At 38.5% G+C, this 13342-nt stretch overlaps 1 protein-coding gene and 1 pseudogene across 4 annotated transcripts in view; both read right to left on the minus strand.

Annotated features, from left to right (window-relative positions):
• Positions 1–13342, minus strand: part of GSK3B (glycogen synthase kinase 3 beta) — a gene marked incomplete at its 3' end in the record, with an annotated part of 155776 nt that overhangs the window by 110841 nt on the left and 31593 nt on the right. The gene's annotated exons all lie outside the window — the stretch shown is intronic.
• On the minus strand, positions 1093–2007 carry LOC311169855 (glyceraldehyde-3-phosphate dehydrogenase-like; annotated as a pseudogene). Its single transcript has one exon. The product of its transcript is annotated as a glyceraldehyde-3-phosphate dehydrogenase-like (transcript).

The raw sequence follows: 13342 nt of genomic DNA on the forward strand, positions 1-13342 counted from the left end.
GATTACATGAAAATGGCTGTGAGCTATATATAATGTGGGAACTCAATTTTCACAAGAAATGATAAAAAAGTAAACAGGACTTTAAATAGTGAGAACACAGAAAAAATTTCTTTTTCATACTTCTTTATAATTGCCAAATTCTGCACAATCAAGGATGTAAAAAAATTTAAGACTGATTTGCTTAAGTTCTCATAAGATATTCTTTTCATAATGTGTTACTCTTAAAATCTAACATTTTTCTTCACTAGGTTTTAAAAAATGCAAGCATACTTAAGGAACTGTTTAAAATAAAACCCAGCAAATGTCCATTTCTTGAATGATGTATGCTTAGTTCTAAAACTGCGTAGCACAATAAAGAGAAGAACTGAGTGCCTCGTTCACGTCAATGTTTATTCTTCAATTAAGCACTGATTCCTGTATTCAATAAAGAAGAGTAACAAGAAAATAAGATGGACAGGGCATTACTTATAATTATGTATGCCTGAATTATTTCCTAAAAGTTTATATCAGTATTCAGATTCAAATTTCTGACTTTAAGAGTAACATAACTTCCTCAAGGGACTCTACTTTCATAAATCCCACTGCCTGAGGTTATTCAATTTGAAATTCCTCCACACACTGCAAAATACCCTTCTTGCCATTTCAGGAACCACTGTCATTAAACACAACAAAACCCTGATTTCTTATGCTGGTTCCTCTTTTACCAACCTCCTATGCTGGTTCCTCTTTTACCAACCTCTAAATGTTAGGTTTTCTATGACTGGTCCTGGAATCCCTTTCTCTTACGTCTCTATGCTCTCCCAATTATCATGTGCATTCCCAGTACTTTAAATACATGGTAATTACTCAATTGCTATCATCTGAGAGCTACTGCCGTGCTTATTTCTGCACGCATGCATGCTGGGCACAGTGTACTTTATTGATGTTACATGACCACGCAGGCCTCCTTAGGCCCTTCCTCTTCTCCATGGGATTTGGGGTGGAACTGTGATAGATGAGGGTATTTTCCGTGTATTTGGACCAGTGGGGGAAGGACTCCCCTGCAGCTAAGGATGCCTCTCTTCCTCTTGTGCTCTCGCTGGGGCTGGTGGTCTAGGAGGCTTTGACTCTCTTAGAGGCCTTATGGACAATGAGGTCCACCACACTGCTGCTGTAACCAAATTCACTGGAAATAAGCTTGACAAAATGGTCATCAAGGGCAATGCCAACCCCAGCATCAATGTTGGAGGAGTGGGTATTACTGTTCAAATCACAGAAGACAGCCTCTCCACAATGTAGCCCAGGCTGCCCGAGAGGGCCAGTTGCACCTGCTTCACCACCTTCTGATGTAATCGTATTTGGCAGCTTTCTCAGGTGGCAGGTCAGAACCACAGCCAACACATTGGAATGGTGAGATAAAGGCCATACCAGTCAGCTTCCCATTCAGCTCAGGGACGACCTTACCCACAACAGCCTTGATGATACAACTAGAAGTGGGGGTGATGTTCTAGGAGGGCCCTCAGTTGCTTCCTAGAGGGACCATCTATAGTCTTCTGGGTGGCAGTGATGGCATGTACCATGGTCTTGAGTACCTCCATGATGTCAAAGTCGTCATGGATGACCCTGCCCCAATAGGCAAAGCAGCTGGTGGTGCAGGAGGCATTGCTGACAATCTTGAGGGAGTTGTATTTCTCATGGTTCATGTCCATCACAAACACAGGAGCATCAGAGGGACAGAGATGATGACCCTTTTGGTCCCACCCGTCCAATGGTTCCAGCCTTCTCCAAGATAGTGGAGTAACCAGTAGACTCCACAACATATCCAGCATTGGCATCACCCCAATTGCTGGCAGGATCTCACTCCTAGAAGATGGGAGATGGACTTTCCGTTGAGGACAAGCTTCCCATTCTCAGCCTTGACCGTGCCACTGAATGTGCCACAGTGGAATCATACTGGAACATGTACACCATGAAACTCAGGTCAAATAATGGGTTACTGATGGCAACAATATTCACTTTGCCAGAGTAAAAAGCCTCACACTCAATCTGGCCAAATCCATTCATTCCACTCTTCACCATGGTGTCTGAGGGACACCCTGGCACTGCACAAGAAGAGGTGGCTGTCTAGAATTGGGAGTAGAGAGCACCATTTCTCCACTTTAGGATTATACCAGTCTATCTCGTTCCACTGACTGAAACTACCTGAAAGGTTTCAACATGTTTCACAAGGTCTGGTTTGATTCTCAATTCATCCAAGTCTTCCCTTAGTATCATTCACTTCCAATAGCTTCTTTGAATTAATAAACACCCAAAGCTCTTTACCACCATGGGTCTCTTTTATATGCTATTCTCCTTTATTGAGAATGTTCTTTTTCCATCTCCACCTTTTTACCTTTTGGACCAGGGAGGGAGGAACTCCCAACTTAAATATCACTTCCTCAAAGATACTTTCTGTATTACTATACAGTGCAATGTAACTTTTCCTCTAGAATGGTCTTCTAAGTAACCATTCTGTTCCTTCAAAGCATTTATCATAATTTGTAAATAACATAAGCAATGTCCTAACCATATTAACATTCACAATATATTGACGCAGGCCATGCTACTCATGCCGTCTGACATGGTCCGGGCATGGGGGAAATTTCTGAAAAGTCAGAAAGCTCCATAGCTGGCTCCTGCTACTTCCTTTCATTTGTTTGTGGCAGTTATTGAAACCATGGAAATTTTCTATAAGCTTTAGAATAACACAATGAATGCTGGCATCAATGCCAGTTTCGGTATGCACACTCACTTCAGTAGTTTGAGAAATGTACTTTCCAACATGATTGATAATCAAACGATTTCCAATAATTCTCCACGTCCTCCAATTTGTAACTCAGTTACCATGAGTAACACTGAGTTTTCTAACAAACCACACTTAATAGAACTGATGGAACTGAGCCCGGTAAAAGTCCCCACTAGTTCAGAATGCCCTGAGGCACCCCGGGAGGCGAAATGGTCCGAGAGAAACACACCACATATTGTTCCCATGGTACCGGGACCCTTTGGTTCTATATAGGAAATAGAAGGCTGCCCTCAATTTTACAATGCCTGTTCAGCCTTGTTTTAGTTACCTAGCTTGACTGCAATAAATAATGTTGCGTATAGCACCTGCTTCTATTTTCTGAATAACATACATCACCTAGGAAAATTTGTAACCAAGTTAATGTAACCAAGCGGCCAAGTTAATCATAGACTGGGAAAATTAAAAAAAAGGACTGTGCACTGTTAACGATCATTAATAATTTCTAAAACAATGCAAAAGTGAAATCAATCATGATCGCATGATGTAATGATCAAAGAACAATTTCTGATGTATAAATAAAGCCCTGCTGAGGCTATCAGTGGGAGAAGTCTGTACCCTGATCAAGTGTCAGTTACCTCACCTACCTTATCTCCCCCCTCCCCTTATCCCTCCACTTCACCCACACCATCTCGTCCTCGCTGGGACCCTGCCCCAGTCGGAGCTGGACTCCAGCAATATATCATCTAAATTAAGTAAAAATCAGTTTAGTCACACATACAGCTAACACACACACACACACACACACAAAAATCAAGATGTGCCCAATCTAAAGCCAGTGTTCAATACACAATAATATCCCTTCAACTCACCTGAAACATAATGCAACCACAATGAATACTTAACTAGATATAATAATCTATTGTAAAACATAGGGTCAAGTTTAAAGGTAGCTCACAACATAAAAATTACAAGGCTCAGAAATGTAAAGGAGGTCAGGATTTTTTTAAAAAGAGGTGTGAGATATTTCATTTCAGCACTTTTCAAAATACTTTGTTGCTGTTTACTGAGGTAATGTGGCTTACAAAATATTTCTGAAACACTTTATCTAAATTAACGACAGATAATAATTCAGCAGAGTTCCAAATATTCACTAATAAAACAACTATCATGAAGTATAGAATTTTCCAGAAAAATCATTAATTTCTATTGTTAAATCAGCCAACAAAATCCTATTTAACACTAGCTATAATAGACCTTAATATCATTAGTTAGCACTAAACAGTTAACACCAATTAGATAGGCCTAAGTAGTATACACCCAAGTTCTGAGGTCAGAAAGCAGAATTTCCTGAAGGGGGAAGGGGGGAGGGAGTTGAGGATATAAAAGTTAAGAGCTCATTGAAGCCCCTGGGTAGTCCATCTGCTTTTTGTCTCTGGTGTATCTTAAATCTTTCCCCAAGCCCCATCCATTCAAAAAGGAAGAGAGGATGAAGCAGGGAGAAAGGAGAAAAGTAGTATTTATTAAGCACTTGACAAGTACAGTGTTGGACATATCATATTGTACTTATTCCCACCAATCCCACAATGCAGTTACCCATTATTACAAAGCAAATTTTTTTTTAAAGATTTATTTATTTATTTATACAAGCACTGGGTACAGTCAGAAGCGCGGGAGGGTGAGAGAATTCACCAGAGCCAGAGCAGGGAGCAGAACAGGCAGAAGGATCAAAGTACACTGCTGAGGGAAGCAGCGGGGCGGCAAGAGAGCTCTGAGAGCCATGTGGGACCCTTGCCCAGAGGCAGGGGATGGAACCGGCACTGCAGAGGCTGCAGGCAGCTTCACAACCCACCGGGGAGACCCCAAAGCAAATATTTTTAAGTAACCTATTCTAATTAATTATATGACTACAGCTATTTAGCATATTGTGCACAAGGAGGTAAGGTGTGTGCACTGTTCACTACAGTTGTCATATGCAGTAAAGAATCCAAAATTTGTTTGGTGAATGAATGAATGAATGAATGAGCAAAATAAATTCAAGAATCATCTCCTCTGTGACCTTTCCTAACCATTCTAACTACAATGATTATTCTTCCTTCTAAAATAAGCTATCTTAGCTGAAACAGTGGGTACTCACCAGACACTGAATCTAGTGACACCACAATCTTGGACTTCCCAGACTCTGCAACTATAAAAAATTATCTTTCTGGGCCTCCCTGGTGGTGCAAGGGGTTAAGATGCAACCTATGAAGCTGTCCACAGTCACTGCAGCACAAGTTCGATCTCCAGCCAGCCAGGGAGCTACCCACATGGCGCAGCAGACCTCTCCTGACTTGCCAGCTGCTCCCCTCAGCAGTGTACTTTGGTCAATCTGCCTGTTCTGTTCTCCACTGTCTCTGGTGAATCCTCTCACCCCCACACCTCTGGCCTATACCCCAGTTCTTCTATGCATAAATAAATAAATCTTTAGAAAAATAAAATAAAATAAAATATGCTATCTCTAAAAATAATGTCCTAAATATATTATTATTTAAACTATCTTTTTAATCAACAATTATTTTTCATACAGTTAACACAGAAAATCAATCTGTTCAATCTAAATGCAACGTCCAGTACAATAGTCACCAACTAAAAGAGACTACTGAACACTTGAAAAGTGGTTAATCTGAATTGAGATGTTAATCTGTGCTTTGTAATAAAGTTTTACTGGACAGCACAGATCTATTCCATTCATCTGGCATTTTATAGCATCTATTTAAGTTATTTCAATATTCATATTATTATGATTCCCTAGAATGAAGTATTCCTGTTCTTACAAAATAACAATATGAACTGACATGAACTTTTTAAGTTTTATTAAGTTATAGTTCATACAACATAGAATTATCCATTTAAAGTGTGCAATACAATGACTTTAATATATTCACAGGCTTGTGCATCCATCACCATAATCAAAAAAAACTGCACCTCTTTGCTATTCCCCAGTCCCTCCACTCCTATTAGCCCTATAGAATCTACTTTCTATCTCTCTAGATTAGCCTATTCTGAATACTTCCTATATATCGAATCATTTATCTTTTGTAATTGGCTTCTTTCACTTAATGTATTCCAGGTTCATTAATGTGTTGGTAAGCTTTGACTTCTTTACGTATGATTTCTTTTGATTACCCTTCACAAAAAAATTAAAATGCATCATAGATGTAAAGTAAAACACAAACTTACAAAACTTCTGGAAGATAACATGAGAAAGTCTAGATGACCTTGATGAGGAATTTTTAGATACAACATCAAAATCATGATCCATGAAAGAAAAATTGGCTAGGCTTCATTAACATTAAAAACCTCTGCAAAAGAAAGAATGAAGAAAAGCCATAGGCAAGTAGAAAATATTTGAAAAATTCTTACCTAATAGAGGATTTGTATCCAAAATATTCTTAATACTCAACAATAAGAAAACAAAGAACACAATTAAAAATAGGCAAAAGACATGAACAGGCACCTCACAGACATATACAGATGGCAAATCAGCATACGAAAAGATGCTCAACATCGTATGTCATTCAGGAACTGCAAATGTTAAGTAACAGTAACATACCTTTATAAACCTGTCAGGATAGCTAAAATCCAAACACTAACACCAAAAACTAGTGAGGATATGGAAAACCAGGAATGCAATTGCTGCTGGAAATACAAAATTGTACTTCGCTGATAGAGTTTGGCAGTTTCCTACAAAACTATACATTTCTTACCATGTACTCATGGATATTAGCCAAAAGAGCTGAAAACTTATATCCACTCAAAAATCTACTCACAAATGTTTACAGTAACTTAATCATATTTGCCCAAACATAGAAGCAATCAAAATGTTCTTCAACTGGTAAACAGATAAACCTCAATATATTCATTCAATGAAATATTACTCTGCAATAAAAACACATGAGCTATCAAACCACAAAGAGATACAGGAACCTTAAAAATGAATGTTGCTAAGTCAAATAGGAAAGTCTAAAAAGGCTACATACTGTATCATCCCACTATATGACATTCTGGAAAAAATAAAACCGAACAACATTATGCATTTGTCAAAAGTCACAGAACTATCTAATTAAAGGGGGGGGCAAATGGTAATTATAATTAATAAACTATGAACTTAGTAACAATCTCTCAATGTTGGCTATCACTTTAACAAATGTATCACATCACAAGATTTTAAAAACAGAGGAAATGTGGTAGGAGGTGAGGAAGTACATGCAATTTATACATTTTGTTCAGTTTTTCTGTAAATCTGAAACTGCTCTAAGAATCTGTTCATTTTAAGGGGGGGGTACTATGGCACAATGGTTGTAAGCCAAGTAGTGTGTGTAACTTTACTGATACATGGGAAGCTTATTCATTATTACAATTTTGAAGACAGAGTAGTTTTGAGTTTTTGTTTTGCTTTCTTTTCATTATCTTATTACATAAACCTGATCTCTATCCCAAATCTAATAAAAATAAAAGCCTTTGGGAGGAGGACCCTAACAAGAGTATGCTTATAAAACTAGCCACGTGATTCTATCGTCAACATGATGCAAGTTTGATTACTGCTTTACACTAAACTAGCATGTAAAATAACTTCTTTGCACCCCAGTTTCTACAAATGTAAAATGTAAGCTTGACAGACAAGAGCATGAAGCAAAAGACAATGGTCACTTTCACCTTGAAACTTCTCTACATGAATATAAATTTGAACTAAAATGATTTATAAACCCCGTGCTTCTTAAGATAGAGTAACAGAATTTTCAGTGTTTTAAATAATGCCCTATAAATTACAAGACACCTATAAATCACAGTTCAAGTGTCCCCACCTGGTCAAGAGAGCTAATGCTTTTTCTATCACAATTCTCTAAACTAGAGCAAAGGCATTTAGTCTTGTATAATTGTTTGAAGTATTCAAAAGATCATCAAGTGTGTAAGTTAAGAATCTGAGGTATCTAAAGGAGCCAGGTACTCTCAAGAAGGCAATCCAGTAGACAGGCTGCCACTGGTAGCAAATCTCCAGTAGTTCCTAATATTTATGAGCAAAGGAGCAGTAGACAAAAAACCTAATGCCAAAACAATTCAATTTCCTCATCTTAAAATCAGTCTCTATAACATGCTCAATGTCAGACTCATAAATTTTAGTAAGAGTTATCATCTATTTTCAGTAACTAATATGTAAAACAGCACCTGTGTACCATATAAATCGTTTATAGTAGACAATCAGTAATTTTTAATAAATTTATCCAACAAATAATTGTCAAGCATTTACCATATTTCAGGTACTACACTAAGGAATGGAATAGAATAAGAACAAAACTAAGTCCTTAGAAAGTTTACACTCTAGGGGCCTCCCTGGTGGCACAGTGTCTAAAGACAGTGCTTTGGGCTGTCGCCAGGCACTGCAGCGCAAGTTTGATTCCCCGGCCTGCCTAGGAGGTGGCCCACATGGCACAACAGACCTCTCCTGTCTCACGCGCTGTTCTCCCTGGCAGTGTATTTCAGTGGATCTGCATGTTCTGCTCCCCACTCTGTCTCTGGTGAATCCTCTCACCCCCCGGCACCTCTGGCCTACATCCCAGCTCTTGCATGTATATATAAATTTTTTTTAAATCTTAAAAAAAAAAAAAAAGAAAAAGAAAAAGAAAGTTTACACTGTAGGTATGAAGTCCCTGTGTCTGCCTTTCTGGGCTTATTTTCTTATTTAGAGGATATCTTGATATATCCATTTGGTATATATGCTTTTGCCTCTGCTGAAATTCTTCTTTTCTTCTTCTTTTTTTCTTTTTAAAGATTTATTTATTTATTTATACAAGCACTGGGTACAGTCAGAAGCACGGGAGGGTGAGAGAATTCACCAGAGCCAGAGCGGGGAGCAGAGCAGGCAGAAGGACCGAAGTACACTGCTGAGGGGAGCAGCGGGCGGCAGGAGAGGTCTGCGTGCCATGTGGGACCCTAGCCCGACAACTGGGGATCAAACCAGCGCTGCAGAGGCTGCAGGCAGCTTCGCAACCCACAGCTCAACCGCTGCGCCACCAGGAAGGCCCTCTTCTTTTTTTCTTTTTTGGTAAGTTTATCTGTTTCTCAACTTTTAGCAGAGAAGGTATTTTCCTGAAGACTCTTCTGATACTACAGATTATTCTCTCATGCTTTGCTGTACTTAATACACATGGTGAAATTTTATTTATTTAACAGTATTTCCTCAGTGAACTTTAAAACCAATTGGGGCTTGTTCTGGAGCTGGGCATTGAATACTCCTTTAAGAAATGTTTGTTTACAGAATGAATTGGTTGATTTTGTTTAAAGACTCTTCCTAACAAGTACGTCTGGGCAGGAATGATGTCTCTGACAACATTTCCATCCTCTGATTGTTTCTAGGGAAATACTAATATCCAGACCAGGTACAGATATTGGTTAAATTATTGGTTTGAGCTGTCCTTAAATAAAGTGAAGAGACACCAAGATTTCTTTTGGATAGAGTGGATATTCGTCAAACTGAGACTGTCAAGCTAAGCCTGTTAAAAAGGAACTTACTCTGCCTTAATTTTATAGCTTTCCTCCCTTGTCATATGTAGGCATTTTTTTCCTCTTCTGTATTTCATTTTAATTGTTTGTTTGTGTTTTTGCCATCAATTAATCAGTTAGGGGTCATATGAATAAGCAATAAAAGATTCACCAAAGGGACATACTGTCAGACATGAATATTTACCTGAGCTAGGAGAAGAGGGTAGATAATACTAGAGAGAGAAAATCAGTAATAGTCCAAGGGTAGACAAATCTTTTCTACAAAAGGTTAGTTTAGGCTTTGTAGGCCACACTGTCTCTATCACAATTACACAACTCTGACCTTATAGCATTAAAAAGCAGCTACAGTAATGAATACCTAAATTAATGAGTAAGAATATATTCCCATAAAACTTGATTTTATGAAAACAGGCAGCTGGACTATAGTTTGTGAACCCCTGTCTATGTAGAGTGATAAAGTATTCAAGTAATGACTATAGAAATGAAAAGAAATAGATTCTAGGAAAATTTAGAGGGTGAGATGGACTTAAAGTATGCTACAGCTAGAGAATTAGATACAAGGAAACAACAACTCTAGATCTTGGGATCAAACCCAGGAATCTCTGTGGATGATGGTACCATTAGCCAATATAAAGAATAGGAAGGTGAGCAATATTGAGGTTTCATTTTAAGGAAGGCATGAAAGAGAGAAGAGACAATCATTTCAATGTTAACATGTTCAGTTTGACAAGGCTGTGAAACATTCAGGTGTTCAATCCAACAGGTGTAGAATTCTGAAGAGATCTAGATTTGGTCACGGAAGTAGTGAAAATCACCCAGAAAGAAGGCAGTGCAGTAAGAACAAAGAGGTGGGGTCAAAAATAGAAACATTGTTGGGAAGGGGAAAGAAAAGAAGGCTTTTCCACTCTACAGAAAGACTGAGAAGGAAAAATCTGAGACAGGAGAGCAGTTTTCAGTGTAGCAAAGTGCTAAGGGGGTCTTTGTAGCTAGATTATAGTATATACTCTCTGTGAGAAGGGAAAAAATAGAGAGCCAAACACTGAAATAGGTGTAATAGATTTATGATTTCCTAGGCAAAAGAACATAAACAGATGCGTATTTTTTTTTAAAAATTACATACTACTACAGGCAAACCCATAAAGGCAAAAAAGCAGACTGGTTGTTGCCAGGAGCTCAGGGAAGGAAGGAATGGGAAGCAATGCTAAGGGGATATGGAGTTTTTTTTCTGAGGTGATGAAAATGTTTTTGGAACTTGATAAAGGTGGTGGCTGTGTTTCGTGAATGTACTAAACGCCACTGACACACACACTTTAAAGTGATTAATTTTTTGTTATATCAATTTCATCACAATTTTTAAGAGTGACAGGGAGAAAAATCAGGGGGCAAGTCAGAGAACAGAACACTGGGAAATAAAAATGAATGGACTATGCAAAACCACATTATTAAAAAACCTTTACAGAAAAGGAAAAAATTTTAATCAGATTAAAATAGACAACAGGATAACTAAAGGCATCTCTTCTAGTTTTCTGAACTATAATAGAACACAGTTCAACTGTTTAATTAGGGAACCCATGTGCATTATATACAAAAGGTGTAACTGTGAGGAAGTAAAGGTTGCTGTGAATATAGTACAGCACAGACAGTAGAGCAGATATGTACTTATCACTAATAAAGGCTTTTTCAAAAGGTGTGTGACAGGGTAATTGTGAAAAGCATGATAGTAAATGTGGGAGATCAACTACAAATGTTTCCCCAATTTTTCAGTTCTCCCAAATTTACACCTTTCACTATGTTACTTTCCAGTCTTTCCCCACCTCTTGAATCTGAATTATGGCCTGGTAACATGCTTTCACCAAAAGAAGGCATTGAAAAATGGTATTTTTCCAGCTTTGTGTCTATGCCTCAAGAACTCCTACATATTTTCACACCTTTCTCCTGGAAATATGCTCTGCCACTATGGAACAAGACCAACTCAGACTGCAGACTATCTAAAGACACATGACCCGACACACCTATTACCCCAGTTGACATCCAGCAAACTTCTCAGCACTGAGAATGAGACCACTCTGGTCAAGTTAGCCTTGGGCAATCTAGGAGGTAAGTCACAAGAAATCCAGGCAAGCCATTCAAAGGTCACCTAAGCCTGGCCCTGGTCAGCAGAACTATCCCACTGATCCAAAGTTTCATAAGCAATAATAAATGTTGGCTGTGGTAAACCAAGTTTTGTTATATAGCGTAGCTAACAAACACAATAATGACAGTAGTAATGACAGGGAAAAGGTCACTAATCTGGCCTAAAAGCTAGAGTATGTGATCAAATATGAATCTGTTCAGTATGGTGTAGTTTTTATAATTATTGCCTACACTTAAAGAAAACTGAACTATTAAATGCCTAAAGTTACTTTATGATCAGGGATTTGAAAACCCATCTACTAAATCACCACTACCCTTTTCCCTAAAATTATAGCAACTTAAAACTATTAAAAATATAAATGCATATTTTACACATAGCTTGTCTTTGGAAAACTATCACATGACAGCAACTGACTGTAGATGGAAGGAATCCTTCTTTATGGCTAACTGGAATTAGCTTTCTTCATTTAAGGGAAATTCACCACAGGTTTCTAATTTTGCCAGGTATTACTACTGTGACTTAATTTTCTTTTCTTTTTTGTTTTTTTTTTAAAGATTTATTTATTTATTTATACAAGCACTGGGCACAGTCAGAAGCACAGGAGGGTGAAAGAATTCACCAGAGCCAGAGCGGGGAACAGAACAGCCAGACTGATGAAATACACTGCTGAGGGGAGTAGCGGGCACGGCAGGAGAGGTCTGTGCACCATGTGGGACCCTGGCCAGCAGCCGGGGATCTTACGGGCGCTGCAGAAGCTGTGGGCAGCTTCACAGGCCAGCGCTCAACCACTGCGCCACCGGGGGAGGCCCCTGTGACTTAATTTTCAAAAGCACCATACAGTAAGAGCAACTTTCAAACACAAAGCAATAAAACCTTAGTTCGACAAGTCAGAAATAGTAAACTGACCTCCCCACTGACAAGCATATAACATATTTCAACAGATGACAGATAACTCATCTATTCTTTTCCCTCAATGAAAAACTGTTACTGCTTTAATGGTCAAGTGCCAACACATTCATTATTATTAAAAGACTATTTCTGTATGCAAAGCAAGAACCAAGGAACTAATGAGACATTTGGCATGACTGCAGACATGGAGAGATGTGCAAGTACACTTTTTTAAGAGATAATGAAACCTTTAATAATTTTTCAAATCACTCCTGAATTTAACATGGTCTTTTTACAAAACCATTATCAATAAAAGTAAAATCTGTTCTCGTGGCATTTAAAACAAGTGAAAATTGCTGTGTGGGTTTAGCAGCATTAAACTTTAAATACCAGTAACACATTCAGAAAAATTCTCAGAAGGAAACAATTTAATTTACTATTTTTAAACATATTAATGCTCCTCTTCTTTATAAAGGGGAGGTCTGTGGGTGTTAAGAGAAGTTCAATGGTGAGGGCCAATTTACTCATACATTCACAAAAACTACAAAACAGGATTTTCCATCCATTAACATTTTACTATGCTAAAAAGATGCAAATTCTTTTTTTTTTTTAGAGGCATGTTATTATTTATTTGTTTGTTTGTTTGTTTTATACATGCACTGGGTACAGTCAGAAGCGCGGGAGGGTGAGAGAATTCACCAGAGCCAGAGCGGGGAGCAGAGCAGGCAGAAGGACCGAAGTGCACTGCTGAGGGGAGCAGCGGGCGGCAGGAGAGGTCTGCGCGCCATGTGGGACCCACCTCCGTTTGCCGGGGAGCAGCCGGGGATCGAACCGGCGCCACAGAGGCCGCGGGCAGCTTCGCAACCCAGCGCTCAACCGCTGCGCCACCGGGGAGGCCCAAAAAGATGCAAATTCTTAACAGGACTCAAAATGTTTAAAAGGATAGTACAATTTATTTGATAGAAGGAAAAAAAAGAATGATTAAAGGTTAACAAACAAGCTAGATAGTATTTTAT

This window comes from Talpa europaea (assembly GCF_964194135.1).
Source record: "Talpa europaea genome assembly, chromosome: 4".
NCBI lineage: Eukaryota > Metazoa > Chordata > Mammalia > Eulipotyphla > Talpidae > Talpa > Talpa europaea.